The following is a 17,500-nucleotide window of genomic DNA, read 5'->3' on the forward strand; positions in this document are numbered from 1 at the left end:
GTAAGCGTCTCCGCGGGGAGCAGGTCGCGTCCCGTCGCTGCCTCCGGAGCCGACCTCGCCCGCGCGACGCCGCTTTGTCTGCCGAGCGCTCGTGCTGTGGCCAGATCAGACCCGTAGGACGCTGGCCGGAAGGCGCTGGGGCAGAGCGGATCGCCGCGCGGCGGGACGGTCACGGAACGGTATTGACGGGGAGACGAGCTCGGGGAGAGCGAACTCGGCAACGGGGGTGGCACATCGGTTGGGCTCGAGCAGGCGGCTTAGGAGCAACCGCGAGGGAACACGGCGGGGTCCGGGGGAAGGGCGACGGCCGCCCGCGACTCGTCACGGTAACCCAGGCGGGAAGCTGCGCTCCGTCCGAGTCAGACTCGGTCGTCGCGGCCCGGCTGAGGCTCGCTTGGTCGAGGGGGCGCGGCGCTGTGCCGGCGACTTTGCCCGCGCGAGGCACGTACGCTGTGGTCCGAAGGAAGAAGCGCGCGACCCGAGTCAGACTCGGGCGCCGCAACCCGACGGTATCTCGCTGCGGCCAGGATGCGGAGTTGAGTCGGCACTGGGGGGATCCGGGAAGGACGAAGGGGCGGCGGCCAACAGTCGCAGCTCGTCGCCGCTGTCACCCAGACGGGAAGCTGCGCCCCGGCCGAGTCAGACTCGGTCGGTGCGGCCCGCTGCGGCCAGCTGGAGAGTGAGCTACGTGCCTGTACCGTGCTCCCGACGAACCGTCCCGGGGGGCTGGTGACGTCGCGCGATCGGCGCTTGATGCTGCGACCGGGAGGGAAGCTGCGCCCCGTCCGAGTCAGACTCGGTCGTTGCGGCCCACCCGAGCCCGCACGCCTCACGCGGAGGGGTCATACGCCCCGGCGGCCACGATAGACGTCCTCCCGCTTCGCGGTGGTCGGGAGGGCTTAGCGGATAGGTGCAGATGCGGGGGCGGCTTCCCGAGATAGCCGTCCCTAGGTTAGGCGAGGGTTTGAGAAACATCTTTCGCGGTAGACCGGCGCGGCCGGCGGACGCCCACGTGGCGTGCCGCGAGTCGGATCGCGCGCTCGGCCTCCGTTGATGGCCGCTAGGTGCGTGCGTGGAATCGGGGCGTCTCGGTCTCGCTGCCGTACGGCTCGCGCTAGGCCTGCGGGGGCGGCGTCGGAGCGCGCGCTCGCGCGGCGGCCGTAGCGCTAGAGGGCGACCCGCAAGTGGGGAGGAACCGTCCACCCAACGCCGGCGCTAGCCGGGGCCGGTGGGGGCCCTACCAAGGCGGGTCATGGTCGCATGTCGGTCGGTCCGGCCTCTGTTTACCGAGGCGGCCGGCACCTCCATCTGCCTTGGATGCCCCGAATCCGCAGACTTTCCTCCGGCCTCAGCTTAACGAGACGGCCGTTGCCTCCATCCTTGGATGTTAACATTCGCAGAGTTTCAGCTCCGGGCTAGGGCGGGTGAAGTCGTCTCGAACCACGTGCCTGAAGGCCGCCTCGCGCCGGATGCAGGCCCCGCTCTGTCGTGCGGTGTGACCGTCCAACGCGGGCATCGCTAGATTAGCCGTGGCCACGATCCTTCCACACCGCGAGCCTTTCGCCCTCGGCCGGTGGTCGCTCAAAGCGCGGGCCGCTGATCCCGCTCCATCTCTCCGGCCTGTGTTTAAGGAGGCGGCCGGTCCTCCTTCCTTGGATGGACCATTCGCATATTTTTCGCCCGGCCTGTGTTTAAGGAGGCGGCCGGTCCTCCTTCCTTGGATGGACCATTCGCATATTTTTCGCCCGGCCTGTGTTTAAGGAGGCGGCCGGTAACTCCCTTTCTTGGATGAGACCCAACATTCGCATATTTTTCGCCCGGCCTGTGTTTAAGGAGGCGGCCGGTCCTCCCATTCTGCCAGTGTTCCTTGGACTTTGAAAATTTCAAAGTCTTTCCGCTCCGGGCTAGGGCGGGTGAGGTCGTCTCGAACCACGTGCCTGAAGGCCGCCTCGCGCCAGATGCGGCCCCGCTCTGTCGTGCGGTGTGACCGTCCAACGCGGGCATCGCTAGATTAGCCGTGGCCACGATCCTTCCACACCGCGAGCCTTTCGCCCTCGGCTGATGTTCGGCCAACGTGTGGGGAGGGGGGGAAGGACGGCTGCCGGGAGCAGACAGCCGTCCCCGGGTGGGGTGTACAGTCCTTCCACCGCGGCCGCCGGGAGCAGACGGCCGTCGAGCGATTCTGCCATTGTCCCTAGGACTTTGTACATTTCAAAGACCCTCTGCGCGGGCCGCTGATCCCGCTCGGTCGCTCCGGCCTGTGTTTAAGGAGGCGGCCGGTCCTCCCATTCTGCCAGTGTTCCTTGGACTTGTAAAAGTCTTTCCGCTCCGGGCTAGGGCGGGTGAGGTCGTCTCGAACCACGTGCCTGAAGGCCGCCTCGCGCCGGATGCAGGCCCCGCTCTGTCGTGCGGTGTGACCGTCCAACGCGGGCATCGCTAGATTAGCCGTGGCCACGATCCTTCCACACCGCGAGCCTTTCGCCCTCGGCTGATGTTCGGCCAACGTGTGGGGAGGGGGTTGTGGACGGCTGCCGGGAGCAGACAGCCGTCCCCGGGAGGGGAGACTTCACGGCGGCCGCCGGGAGCAGACGGCCGTCGAGAGATTCTGCCAGTGTGTTCCTTGGACTTTGAAAAGTCTTTCCGCTCTGGGCTAGGGCGGGTGAGGTCGTCTCGAACCACGTGCCTGAAGGCCGCCTCGCGCCGGATGCAGGCCCCGCTCTGTCGTGCGGTGTGACCGTCCAACGCGGGCATCGCTAGATTAGCCGTGGCCACGATCCTTCCACACCGCGAGCCTTTCGCCCTCGGCCGGTGTTCGCTCAACGCGCGGGCCGCTGATCCCGCTCCATCTCTCCGGCCTGTGTTTAAGGAGGCGGCCGGTCCTCCCATTCTGCCAGTGTTCCTTGGACTTGTAAAAGTCTTTCCGCTCCGGGCTAGGGCGGGTGAGGTCGTCTCGAACCACGTGCCTGAAGGCCGCCTCGCGCCGGATGCAGGCCCCGCTCTGTCGTGCGGTGTGACCGTCCAACGCGGGCATCGCTAGATTAGCCGTGGCCACGATCCTTCCACACCGCGAGCCTTTCGCCCTCGGCTGGTGTTCGGCCAACGTGTGGGGAGGGGGTTAAGGACGGCTGCCGGGAGCAGACAGCCGTCCCCGGGAGGGGAGACTTCACGGCGGCCGCCGGGAGCAGACGGCCGTCGAGAGATTCTGCCAGCGTTCCTTGTACTTTGAATATTTCACAGCCGTGCTCGCACTTAGGAAATTTTCGAGCGCTGTGGCACTTAGACATTTTTCGTCAAGAGAGGCACTTAGACATTTTTCGTCAAGAGAGGCACTTAGAAATTTTTCGTCAAGAGAGGCACTTAGAAAATTTTTCTCTCTCTCTCTGTGTGCCTTCCAGGGTGCTTTGCCGTGCAACCCTGCCTGGGTGGCCGAGCAGGGGGCGATGCTGGCGGTTAAACCAGCGCTCGACTCTTCGCCGTTCTTTACCGTCAATTCCGCGCCCCCCATGCTCGTTCTGACTATATTTTGCGAAAGGGGAGTAAATCGTTGATGAGTACGCTGACTAGTGGGACCAACCATCGTACTCTGGCGCACCTGAAGACCAAAGTTGGTACTGCACCCTACCCCTGGTACCCCAACCCCTGGTACCTAAAGAGGGAGAGGCCGAATTTTCGCTTTCGGCGGCCGACCGCGGGAACCAGCCGAGGCGGACACTTTTCGGCTCAAGAGCCGTTGGCACTTAGAAAAAATTCGCACAAGTTGGCAGGACTTCCGGGGCCAGAGGCCGAATTTTCGCTTTCGGCGGCCGACCGCGGGAACCAGCCGAGGCGGACACTTTTCGGCTCAGGAGCCGTTGGCACTTAGAAAAAATTCGCACAAGTTGGCAGGACTTCCAGGAGAAGAGGCCGAATTTTCACTTTTGGTGGCCGTTATGGGGAACCAGCCGAGGCGGACACTTTACGGCTGTTGAGTCGTTGGCACTTAGAAAATATTCGCCAAACTTGGCTTGACTTCCAGGAGAAGAGGCCGAATTTTCACTTTTGGTGGCCGACCTGGGGAACCAGACGAGGCGGACACTTTACGGCTGTTGAGTCGTTGGCACTTAGAAAATATTTGCCAAACTTGGCTTGACTTCCAGGAGAAGAGGCCGAATTTTCACTTTTGGTGGCCGACCTGGGGAACCAGCCGAGGCGGACACTTTACGCTGGTTGAGTCGTTGGCACTTAGAAAATATTTGCCAAACTTGGCTTGACTTCCAGGAGAAGAGGCCGAATTTTCACTTTTCATGGCCGTTATGGGGAACCAGCCGAGGCGGACACTTTGCGCTGGTTGAGTCGTTGGCACTTAGAAAATATTTGCCAAACTTGGCTTGACTTCCAGGAGAAGAGGCCGAATTTTCACTTTTGGTGGCCGTTATGGGGAACCAGCCGAGGCGGACACTTTAGCTGGTTGAGTCGTTGGCACTTAGAAAATATTCGCCAAACTTGGCCAGACTTCCAGGAGAAGAGGCCGAATTTTCACTTGTGGTACCCGACCTGGGGAACCAGCCGAGGCGGACACTTTAGGCTGGTTGAGTCGTTGGCACTTAGAAAATATTTGCCAAACTTGGCTTGACTTCCAGGAGAAGAGGCCGAATTTTCACTTTTGGTGGCCGTTATGGGGAACCAGCCGAGGCGGACACTTCAGGCTGGTTGAGTCGTTGGCACTTAGAAAATATTCGCCAAACTTGGCCAGACTTCCAGGAGAAGAGGCCGAATTTTCACTTGTGGTACCCGACCTGGGGAACCAGCCGAGGCGGACACTTTAGGCTGGTTGAGTCGTTGGCACTTAGAAAATATTTGCCAAACTTGGCTTGACTTCCAGGAGAAGAGGCCGAATTTTCACTTGTTCTGGCCGTTATGGGGAACCAGCCGAGGCGGACACTTTGCGCTGGTTGAGTCGTTGGCACTTAGAAAATATTCGCCAAACTTGGCTTGACTTCCAGGAGAAGAGGCCGAATTTTCACTTTTCATGGCCGTTATGGGGAACCAGCCGAGGCGGACACTTTACGCTGGTTGAGTCGTTGGCACTTAGAAAATATTCGCCAAACTTGGCCAGACTTCCAGGAGAAGAGGCCGAATTTTCACTTGTTCTGGCCGACCTGGGGAACCAGACGAGGCGGACACATCACCCCGCAAGTGCCGTTGGCACTTTGAAAATATTCGCCAAACTTGGCCGGACTTCCAGGAGAAGAGGCCGAATTTTCACTTTTTCTGGCCGACCTGGGGAACCAGACGAGGCGGACACATCACCCCGCAAGTGCCGTTGGCACTTCGAAAATATTCGCCAAACTTGGCCAGACTTCCAGGAGAAGAGGCCGAATTTTCACTTGTTCTGGCCGACCTGGGGAACCAGACGAGGCGGACACATCACCCCGCAAGTGCCGTTGGCACTTTGAAAATATTCGCCAAACTTGGCCGGACTTCCAGGAGAAGAGGCCGAATTTTCGCTTTTTCTGGCCGACCTGGGGAACCAGACGAGGCGGACACATCACCCCGCAAGTGCCGTTGGCACTTTGAAAATATTTGCCAAACTTGGCCGGACTTCCAGGAGAAGAGGCCGAATTTTCACTTGTTCTGGCCGACCTGGGGAACCAGACGAGGCGGACACTTTTCCGAGCAAGTGCCGATGGCACTTCCAGAGCGAGAGGCCGAATAATCGTAATTTGTGGCCGACTTGGGAACCAGCGAAGGCGGATAGGAAGTGGAGTGGGTCCCGCCGGCTGGTCCGCGGGCCAATTGCGGTCCCGCGAGTTAGCGATCGCGGTCCGGAATTCTAGCCGACTTGGGAACCAGCGAATGCGGATAGGAAGTGGAGTGGGTCCCGCCGGCTGGTCCGCGGGCCAATTGCGGTCCCGCGAGTTAGCGATCGCGGTCCGGAATTCTAGCCGACTTGGGAACCAGCGAAGGCGGATGGGTGGTCACCGAGGTCCCGCCGGATGGTCCGCGGGCCATTTAGGGTCCCGCGAGTTAGCGATCGCGGTCCGGAATTCTAGCCGACTTGGGAACCAGCGAAGGCGGATAGGAAGTCAAGTGGGTCCCGCCGGCTGGTCCGCGGGCCATTTAGGGTCCCGCGAGTTAGCGATCGCGGTCCGGAATTCTAGCCGACTTGGGAACCAGCGAAGGCGGATAGGAAGTCAAGTGGGTCCCGCCGGCTGGTCCGCGGGCCATTTAGGGTCCCGCGAGTTAGCGATCGCGGTCCGGAATTCTAGCCGACTTGGGAACCAGCGAAGGCGGATGGGTGGTCACCGAGGTCCCGCCGGATGGTCCGCGGGCCATTTAGGGTCCCGCGAGTTACCGATCGCGGTCCGGAATTCTAGCCGGCCAGGGACCACCGCGAGGCGGATGGGTGGTCACCGAGGTCCCGCCGGCTGGTCCGCGGGCCATTTAGGGTCCCGCGAGTTACCGATCGCGGTCCGGAATTCTAGCCGGCCCGGAGCCACCCAGAGGCCGTGCACACGCGCCGGGTGGCCGGAAATACCTCCAGCCGAGCGGACATGCACTTTATAAGCACCTTGGACGAGATGGCTGAGCCTTACTCGACTTCCAGCACCCCGGCTAAGCGTTCTCCACGGCCCGCTGTGCTTCCAGAAGACCTCCAGACGGTCCTCATGGTACTTTCCTCCTCACTCTCCCAGGCGGCCCAGGCTTCCAGCACCCCGGCTAAGCGTCTTACACGGCCCGCTGTGCTTCCAGAAGACCTCCAGACGGTCCTCATGGTGCTTTCCTCCTCACTCTCCCAGCCGGGCCAGGCTTCCAGCACCCCGGCTAAGCGTCTTACACGGCCCGCTGTGCTTCCAGAAGACCTCCAGCCGGTCTTCATGGTGCATTCCTCCTCACTCTTTAAGCCGAACGAGGCTTCCAGAGCCCCGGCTAAGCATTTTACGCGGCCCGCCGAGCCTCCACAGCACTTCCAGCCGGTTCTCATGATGCATTCCTCCTCACTCTTTAAGCCGAACGAGGCTTCCAGAGCCCCGGCTAAGCGTTTTACGTGGCCCGCCGAGCCTCCACAGCACTTCCAGCCGGTTGTCCGGGTGCTTCACTCCTCACTTTATAAGCCGAACGAGGCTTCAGGAGCCCCGGCTAAGCGTTTTACGCGGCCCGCTGAACTTCCACCGCACCTCCAGCCGGTTCCCCGAGTGCTTTCCTCCTCACTGTTTAAGCCGAACGAGGCTTCCAGAGCCTCGGCTAAGCGTTTTACGCGTCCCGGTGATCTCCCCGGAGCTTGTAACGGGGAATTAGCTCCCTCCAGCGGACACGGCGGGTAAATACGCCACCTCTCGCACTTAGCGCACACTCGCGTTGCTGCGCGTCTGATGGCACTTTGAGCGGTCAAAATGCGGGAGTAACTGTCACTCTCTTATGGTAGGCTCACTTGAGATTTTTTTGAACGGTTTGTGGATAAATATATGATATATACTACATATGATCGCATTTACAGTCAAATCATATAAAAATATCATTCTCCGGGTGCTTTCCTCCTGGCTTCTTAAGCCGGTCCAGGCTTCCAGCACCCCGGCTGAGCGTTTTACGCGGCCCGCTGAGCTTCCACAGCACTTCCAGCCGCTTCTCCGGGTGCTTTCCTCCTCACATCTTTAGCCGGCGCAGGCTTCCAGCACCCCGGCTAAGCGTTCTCCGCGGCCCGCCGAGCCTCCGGAGGAGCTCCGGCCGGTCCTCGGGGTGCTTTCTTCCCAACTATTGACGCCCGAGGAGGCTTCCAGCACCCCGGCTAAGCGTTCTCCGCGTCCCGCTGATCTTCCCGGAGCTTGTAACGGGGAAATACCTCCCTCTAGCGGACACGGCGGGTAAATACGCCACCTCTCGCACTTAGCGCACACACCCGTTGCTGCGCGTCCGGTGGCACTCTGAGCGGCCAAACGGCGGGAGTAACTGTCACTCTCTTATGGTAGGCTCACTTGAGATTTTTTTAACCGTCCGCGGAGGCGACCGGGACCACCGGGACAGCCGGGAGGCCGTGCGCGCGGGCCAAGTGGCCGAAAATAGCTCCAGGCCGACCGGATCGGCTAGTTGCAAGCACCGCGGATGAGATTGCGGAGCATTATTCGACTTCCAGCGGCCCGTGCGCTTACGCACGCCGCCCGGAACCTCCGGGAGGCCGTGCGCATGCGCAAGTGGCCGAAAATAGCTCCTAGCCGACCGGATCTGCACTTTACGAGCTCCGCGGATGAGATCGCGGAGCTTCATTCGACTTCCAGCGGCCGGTGCGCTCGCGCACTCCACCCGGCACCTCCGGGAGGCCGTGCGCGCGCGCCAAGTGGCCGAAAATAGCTCCAAGACGACCGGATCGGCTGTTTACAAGCACCGCGGATGAGATCGCGGAGCTTTATGCGACTTCCAGCGGCCGGTGCGCTCGCGCACTCCACCCGGCACCATCCGGGAGGCCGTGCGCGCGCGCCAAGTGGCCCAAAATAGCTCCAGCCCAGCGGATCGGCTGTTTACAAGCTCCGCGGATGAGATCGCGGAGCTTTATTCGACTTCCAGCGGCCGGCGCGCACGACGAGCGGACCCGGTGACGGTCCAGCTCCACCCGGTACCTCGCACGGCCCGCTTCTCCCCCCCGCGCGGACTTCCGAGCGCTCGGGGAGACGTTCGGAAGCCGCCGGTGACGTTGGAGCGGGGAAATACCTCCCTCCAGCGGACACGGCGAGTAAATACACCTTCGGCCAAACGGCGGGAGTAACTATGACTCTCTTAAGGTAGCGGCACTCGACATCTTTTTCACGGTTCGTGGAGGACCCGGCCGGTTCTCGGGGGTGCTTTTTCTCCTAACTCTTGACCCCCGAGGAGGCTTCCAGAGCCCCGGCTAAGCGTTTTACGCGGCCCGCTGAGCTTCCGCAGCACCTCCAGCCGGTTCCCCGGGTGCTTTCCTCCTCACTGTTTAAGCCGAACGAGGCTTCCAGAGCCCCGGCTAAGCGTTTTACGCGGCCCGCTGAGCTTCCACCGCACCTCCAGCCGGTTCCACGGCTGCTTTCCTCCTCACTGTTTAAGCCGAACGAGGCTTCCAGAGCCCCGGCTAAACGTTTTACGCGGCCCGCTGAGCTTCCAGAGCACCTCCAGCCGGTTCCCCGGGTGCATTCCTCCTCACTTTCTAAGCCGAACGAGGCTTCCAGAGCCCCGGCTAAGCGTTTTACGCGGCCCGCTGAGCTTCCACCGCACCTCCAGCCGGTTCCACGGCTGCTTTCCTCCTCACTGTTTAAGCCGAACGAGGCTTCCAGAGCCCCGGCTAAACGTTTTACGCGGCCCGCTGAGCTTCCACCGCACCTCCAGCCGGTTCCCCGGGTGCATTCCTCCTCACTTTCTAAGCCGAAGGAGGCTTCCAGAGCCCCGGCTAAGCGTTTTGCGCGGCCCGCTGAGCTTCCGGAGCACCTCCAGCCGGTTCTTATGAGGCTTTGCTCCTCACTCTTGACGCCCGAGGAGGCTTCCAGAGCCTCGGCTAAGCGTTTTACGCGGCCCGCTGAGCTTCCACCGAACCTCCAGCCGGTTCTAATGAGGCTTTCCTCCTAACTCTTGACGCCCGAGGAGGCTTCCAGAGCCTCGGCTAAGTGTTTTACGCAGCCCGCTGGACTTCCACAGCACCTCCAGCCGGTTCTTATGATGATTTCCTCCTCACTCTTGACGCCCGAGGAGGCTTCCAGCGCCCCGGCTAAGCGTTTTACGCGGCCCGCTGAGCTTCCAGAGCACCTCCAGCCGGTTCCACGGGTGCTTTCCTCCTCACTCTTGAAGCCCGAGGAGGCTTCCAGAGCCTCGGATAAGCGTTTTACGCGGCCCGCTGAGCTTCCACAGCACCTCCAGCCGGTTCTCATGATGCATTCCTCCTCACTCTTTAAGCCGAACGAGGCTTCCAGAGCCTCGGCTAAGCGTTTTACGCGGCCCGCTGGACTTCCACAGCACCCCCAGCCGGTTCTTATGATGCTTTCCTCCTAACTCTTGACGCCCGAGGAGGCTTCCAGCACCCCGGCTAAGCGTTTTACGCGGCCCGCCGAGCTTCCACAGCACCTCCAGCCGGTTCTCATGAGGCTTTCCTCCTAACTCTTGACGCCCGAGGAGGCTTCCAGAGCCTCGGCTAAGCGTTTTACGCAGCCCACTGAGCTTCCACAGCACCTCCAGCCGGTTCCCCCAGTACTTTCCTCCTCACTCTTTAAGCCGAACGAGGCTTCCAGAGCCCCGGCTAAGCGTTTTACGCGGCCCGCTGGACTTCCAGAGCACCCCCAGCCGGCCCTCACAATGCTTTCCTCCTAACTCTTGACGCCCGAGGAGGCTTCCAGAGCCCCGGCTAAACGTTTTACGCGGTCCGCTGAACTTCCAGAGCACCTCCAGCCGGTTCCCCGGCTGCTTTCCTCCTCACTTTATAAGCCGAACGAGGCTTCCAGAGCCCCGGCTAAGCGTTTTACGCGGCCCGCTGAACTTCCCCAGCACCTCCAGCCGGTTCTCATGATGCATTCCTCCTCACTCTTTAAGCCGAACGAGGCTTCCAGAGCCCCGGCTAAGCGTTTTACGCGGCCCGCTGAGCTTCCGGAGCACCTCCAGCCGGTTCCCCGAGTGCTTTCCTCCTCACTGTTTGAGCCGAACGAGGCTTCCAGAGCCCCGGCTAAGCGTTTTACGCGTCCCGGTGATCTCCCCGGAGCTTGTAACGGGGAATTAGCTCCCTCCAGCGGACACGGCGGGTAAATACGCCACCTCTCGCACTTAGCGCACACACCCGTTGCTGCGCGTCCGGTGGCACTTTGAGCGGCCAAACGGCGGGAGTAACAGTCACTCTCTTAAGTTAGGCTCATTTGACATTTTCTTGAACGGTTCGTGGATAAATATGTGATATATACTACATATGATCGCATTTATAGTCAAATCATATCAAAATATCATTCTCCGGGTGCTTTCCTCCCCGCTTCTTAAGCCGAACGAGGCTTCCAGAGCCCCGGCTAAGCGTTTTACGCGGCCCGCTGAACTTCCACAGCACCTCCAGCCGGTTCCCCGAGTGCTTTCCTCCTCACTGTTTAAGCCGAACGAGGCTTCCAGAGCCTCGGCTAAGCGTTTTACGCGGCCCGCTGAGCTTCCACCGCACCTCCAGCCGGTTCCCCGAGTGCTTTCCTCCTCACTGTTTAAGCCGAACGAGGCTTCCAGAGCCTCGGCTAAGCGTTTTACGCGGCCCGCTGAGCTTCCACAGCACCTCCAGCCGGTTCCCCGGGTGCTTTCCTCCTCACTGTTTAAGCCGAACGAGGCTTCCAGAGCCCCGGCTAAGCGTTTTACGCGGCCCGCTGAGCTTCCACAGCACCTCCAGCCGGTTCCCCGGGTGCTTTCCTCCTCACTGTTTAAGCCGAACGAGGCTTCCAGAGCCCCGGTTAAGCATTTTACGCGGCCCGCTGAGCTTCCACAGCACCTCCAGCCGGTTCCCATGAGGCTTTCCTCCTCACTTTTTAAGCCGAACGAGGCTTCCAGAGCCCCGGCTAAGCGTTCTCCACGTCCCGGTGATCTTCCCGGAGCTTGTAACGGGGAATTACCTCCCTCTAGCGGACACGGAGGGTAAATACGCCACCTCTCGCACTTAGCGCACACTCGCGTTGCTGCGCGTCTGATGGCACTTTGAGCGGCCAAACGGCGGGAGTAACAGTCACTCTCTTAAGGTAGGCTCACTTGAGATTTTTTTAACCGTCCGCGGAGGCGACCGGGACCACCGGGACAGCCGGGAGGCCGTGCGCGCGGGCCAAGTGGCCGAAAATAGCTCCAGCCCAGCGGATCTGCACTTTACAAGCTCCGCGGATGAGATCGCGGAGCATTATTCGACTTCCAGCGGCCGGTGCGCTTACGCACGCCGCCCGGAACCTCCGGGAGGCCGTGCGCATGCGCAAGTGGCCGAAAATAGCTCCAAGCCGACCGGATCTGCACTTTACAAGCTCCGCGGATGAGATCGCTGAGCTTTATCCGACTTCCAGCGGCCGGTGCGCTCGCGCACTCCACCCGGCACCTCCGGGAGGCCGTGCGCGCGCGCCAAGTGGCCCAAAATAGCTCCAGCCCAGCGGATCTGCACTTTACAAGCTCCGCGGATGAGATCGCGGAGCTTTATGCGACTTCCAGCGGCCGGTGCGCTCGCGCACTCCACCCGGCACCTCCGGGAGGCCGTGCGCGCGCGCCAAGTGGCCGAAAATAGCTCCAAGACGACCGGATCGGCTGTTTACAAGCACCGCGGATGAGATCGCGGAGCTTTATGCGACTTCCAGCGGCCGGTGCGCTCGCGCACTCCACCCGGCACCTCCGGGAGGCCGTGCGCGCGCGCCAAGTGGCCCAAAATAGCTCCAGCCCAGCGGATCTGCACTCCGCGGATGAGATCGCGGAGCTTCATTCGACTTCCAGCGGCCGGCGCGCACGACGAGCGGACCCGGTGACGGTCCAGCTCCACCCGGTACCTCGCACGGCCCGCTTCTCCCCCCCGCGCGGACTTCCGAGCGCTCGGGGAGACGTTCGGAAGCCGCCGGTGACGTTGGAGCGGGGAAATACCTCCCTCCAGCGGACACGGCGAGTAAATACACCTTCGGCCAAACGGCGGGAGTAACTATGACTCTCTTAAGGTAGCGGCACTCGACATCTTTTTAGCGGTTCGTGGAGGACCCGGCCGGTTCTCGGGGGTGCTTTTTCTCCTAACTCTTGACGCCCGAGGAGGCTTCCAGAGCCCCGGCTAAGCGTTTTACGCGGCCCGCTGAGCTTCCGGAGCACCTCCAGCCGGTTCTCATGGGGCTTTCCTCCTCACTCTTGACGCCCGAGGAGACTTCCAGCACCCCGGCTAAGCGTTTTACGCGGCCCGCTGAGCTTCCAGAGCACCTCCAGCCGGTTCCCCGGGTGCATTCCTCCTCACTTTCTAAGCCGAACGAGGCTTCCAGAGCCCCGGCTAAGCGTTTTACGCGGCCCGCTGAACTTCCACAGCACCTCCAGCCGGTTCCCCGAGTGCTTTCCTCATCACTTTATAAGCCGAACGAGGCTTCCAGAGCCCCGGCTAAGCGTTCTCCGCGTCCCGCTGATCTCCCCGGAGGTCGTAACGGGGAAATACCTCCCTCTAGCGGACACGGCGGGTAAATACGCCACCTCTCGCACTTAGCGCACACACCCGTTGCTGCGCGTCCGGTGGCACTTTGAGCGGCCAAACGGCGGGAGTAACAGTCACTCTCTTAAGTTAGGCTCATTTGACATTTTCTTGAACGGTTCGTGGATAAATATGTGATATATACTACATATGATCGCATTTATAGTCAAATCATATCAAAATATCATTCTCCGGGTGCTTTCCTCCCTGCTTCTTAAGCCGAACGAGGCTTCCAGAGCCCCGGCTAAGCGTTTTACGCGGCCCGCTGAACTTCCACAGCACCTCCAGCCGGTTCCACGGCTGCTTTCCTCCTCACTGTTTAAGCCGAACGAGGCTTCCAGAGCCCCGGCTAAACGTTTTACGCGGCCCGCTGAGCTTCCAGAGCACCTCCAGCCGGTTCCCCGGGTGCATTCCTCCTCACTTTCTAAGCCGAACGAGGCTTCCAGAGCCCCGGCTAAGCGTTTTACGCGGCCCGCTGAGCTTCCACCGCACCTCCAGCCGGTTCCACGGCTGCTTTCCTCCTCACTGTTTAAGCCGAACGAGGCTTCCAGAGCCCCGGCTAAACGTTTTACGCGGCCCGCTGAGCTTCCAGAGCACCTCCAGCCGGTTCCCCGGGTGCATTCCTCCTCACTTTCTAAGCCGAACGAGGCTTCCAGAGCCCCGGCTAAGCGTTTTACGCGGCCCGCTGAGCTTCCACCGCACCTCCAGCCGGTTCCACGGCTGCTTTCCTCCTCACTGTTTAAGCCGAACGAGGCTTCCAGAGCCCCGGCTAAACGTTTTACGCGGCCCGCTGAGCTTCCAGAGCACCTCCAGCCGGTTCCCCGGGTGCATTCCTCCTCACTTTCTAAGCCGAACGAGGCTTCCAGAGCCCCGGCTAAGCGTTTTACGCGGCCCGCTGAGCTTCCACCGCACCTCCAGCCGGTTCCACGGCTGCTTTCCTCCTCACTGTTTAAGCCGAACGAGGCTTCCAGAGCCCCGGCTAAACGTTTTACGCGGCCCGCTGAGCTTCCAGAGCACCTCCAGCCGGTTCCCCGGGTGCATTCCTCCTCACTTTCTAAGCCGAACGAGGCTTCCAGAGCCCCGGCTAAGCGTTTTACGCGGCCCGCTGAGCTTCCACCGCACCTCCAGCCGGTTCCACGGCTGCTTTCCTCCTCACTGTTTAAGCCGAACGAGGCTTCCAGAGCCCCGGCTAAACGTTTTACGCGGCCCGCTGAGCTTCCAGAGCACCTCCAGCCGGTTCCCCGGGTGCATTCCTCCTCACTTTCTAAGCCGAACGAGGCTTCCAGAGCCCCGGCTAAGCGTTTTACGCGGCCCGCTGGACTTCCAGAGCACCTCCAGCCGGTTCCCCGGGTGCATTCCTCCTAACTCTTGTCGCCCGAGGAGGCTTCCAGCGCCCCGGGTAAGCGTTCTCCGCGTCCCGGTGATCTTCCCGGAGGTCGTAACGGGGAAATACCTCCCTCCAGCGGACCCGGAGAGAAATTACACCGCCTCTCGCACACAGGCGGGTAAACGGCGGGAGTAACTATGACTCTCTTAAGGTAGCCTGACTTGACATCTCTTTAACGGTTCGTGGATAAATACATGATATATACTACATATGATCGCATTTACAGCCAAATAATACAAAATGAGCATTCGGTTATAAACATTGTATTCATAATGTTTATAGGTGATGTTAATATTTATATGTTTAATGTTTATAGGTGATGTTTATATTTATATATTTAATGTTTATAGGTCATGTTAATATTTATATATTTATTTTGTACATCATGTTATACGACACTCTCTATAGGATCATGATGTGATCATATCGGTGGAAGTCGCTCCGGGCTCCGGGTGAAGAGGCCGAATTCTCGCCACTCGCGGCCGACCGGGGAACCAGCAGAGGCGGACGCATCGCGGCGCAAGAGCCCTTGGCACTTTGAAAAATTTTGGCAAAAGTCGCTCCGCGCTCCGGGTGAAGAGGCCGAATTCTCGCCACTCGTGGCCGACCGGGGAACCAGCAGAGGCGGACGCATCGCGGCGCGAGAGCCCTTGGCACTTAGAAAAATTTTGGCAAAAGTCGCTCCTTGCTCCAGGTGAAGAGGCCGAATTCTCGCCACTCGTGGCCGACTGGGGAACCAGCAGAGGCGGACGCATCGCGGCGCAAGAGCCCTTGGCACTTAGAAAAAAAAATGGCAAAAGTCGCTCCGCGCTCCAGGTGAAGAGGCCGAATTCTCGCCACTCGTGGCCGACTGGGGAACCAGCAGAGGCGGACGCATCGCGGCGCAAGAGCCCTTGGCACTTAGAAAAAAAAATGGCAAAAGTCGCTCCGCGCTCCAGGTGAAGAGGCCGAATTCTCGCCACTCGTGGCCGACTGGGGAACCAGCAGAGGCGGACGCATCGCGGCGCAAGAGCCCTTGGCACTTAGAAAAAAAAATGGCAAAAGTCGCTCCGCGCTCCAGGTGAAGAGGCCGAATTCTCGCCACTCGTGGCCGACTGGGGAACCAGCAGAGGCGGACGCATCGCGGCGCAAGAGCCCTTGGCACTTAGAAAAAAAAATGGCAAAAGTCGCTCCGCGCTCCAGGTGAAGAGGCCGAATTCTCGCCACTCGTGGCCGACCGGGGAACCAGCGAAGGCGGGTAAGCTTTCTATGGAGCCCCGCCGGCTGGTCCGCGGGCCGAACGTGGTCCCGTCACCTACCGACAGTGGACGCCGACCCACGCCCGGCAAGGACCACCCAGAGGCGGACACGCTCTCCGACGAGCCCCGCCGGCCGGTCCGCGGCGGGAAATGCGCCCTCTGGCGGACGCGCCGTTGTAAATGAATGGGCTTTGGCACTTAGTGCATTTTCGCTGAAGTTGAGCCGCGCTCCGGGCGAAGAGGCCGAATTCTCGCTACTCGTGGCCGACCGGGGAACCAGCGAAGGCGGGTAAGCTTTCAAGAGAGCCCCGCCGGCTGGTCCGCGGGCCGAACGTGGTCCCGTAAAGTACCGACAGCGGACGGCGACCCACGCCCGGCAGGAACCACCGAGAGGCGGACACGCTCTCCGACGAGCCCCGCCGGCCGGTCCGCGGCGGGAAATGCGCCCTCTGGCGGACACGCCGTTGTAAATGAATGGGCTTTGGCACTTAGTGCATTTTCGCAAAAGTTGAGCCGCGCTCCGGGCGAAGAGGCCGAATTCTCGCTACTCGCGGCCGACCGGGGAACCAGCGAAGGCGGGTAAGCTTTCAAGAGAGCCCCGCCGGCTGGTCCGCGGGCCGATTATGGTCCCGTCACCTACCGACAGCGGACGCCGACCCACGCCCGGCAAGGACCACCCAGAGGCGGACACGCTCTCCGACGAGCCCCGCCGGCCGGTCCGCGGCGGGAAACGCGCCCTCTGGCGGACACGCCGTTGTAAATGAATGGGCTTTGGCACTTAGTGCATTTTCGCTGAAGTTGAGCCGCGCTCCGGGCGAAGAGGCCGAATTCTCGCCACTCGTGGCCGACCAGGGAACCAGCGAAGGCGGGTAAGCTCTCAAAAGAGCCCCGCTAGCTGGTCCGCGGGCCAATTATGGTCCCGTAAAGTACCGACAGCGGACGCCGACCCACGCCCGGCAAGGACCACCGAGAGGCGGATAACGGCGCACACCGCGAACGGCGGGTGGCGGTCGCTGGGTGGCGGTCGGCTGGTGGCGGTCGGGGGGTGGCGGTCGGGGATGGTGCTTGGGGATGGTGCTTGGGACCGGTGGCGCCGGAGGCGCACACCGCGAACGGCTGGTGGCGGTCGGCTGGTGGCGGTCGGCTGGTGGCGGTCGCTGGGTGGCGGTCGGGGGGTGGCGGTCGGGGGGTGGCGGTCGGGGATGGTGCTTGGGGATGGTGCTTGGGACCGGTGGCGCCGGAGGCGCACACCGCGAACGGCTGGTGGCGGTCGGCTGGTGGCGGTCGGCTGGTGGCGGTCGGCTGGTGGCGGTCGGGGGGTGGCGGTCGGGGGGTGGCGGTCGGGGATGGTGCTTGGGGATGGTGCTTGGGACCGGTGGCGCCGGAGGCGCACACCGCGAACGGCTGGTGGCGGTCGGCTGGTGGCGGTCGGCTGGTGGCGGTCGGCTGGTGGCGGTCGGGGGGTGGCGGTCGGGGATGGTGCTTGGGGATGGTGCTTGGGACCGGTGGCGCCGGAGGCGCACACCGCGAACGGCTGGTGGCGGTCGGCTGGTGGCGGTCGGCTGGTGGCGGTCGGCTGGTGGCGGTCGGGGGGTGGCGGTCGGGGGGTGGCGCTTGGGGATGGTGGCGGTCGCCTTGTGGCGGTCGCCTTGTGGCGGTCGGGGGGTGGCGGTCGGGGGGTGGCGCTTGGGGATGGTGGCGGTCGCCTTGTGGCGGTCGGGGGGTGGCGGTCGGGGGGTGGCGCTT

This window comes from Syngnathus floridae, unplaced genomic scaffold (assembly GCF_059516105.1).
Source record: "Syngnathus floridae isolate MCC-2025c unplaced genomic scaffold, RoL_Sflo_1.0 HiC_scaffold_28, whole genome shotgun sequence".
In the NCBI taxonomy this organism is placed as follows: Eukaryota; Metazoa; Chordata; class Actinopteri; order Syngnathiformes; family Syngnathidae; genus Syngnathus; species Syngnathus floridae.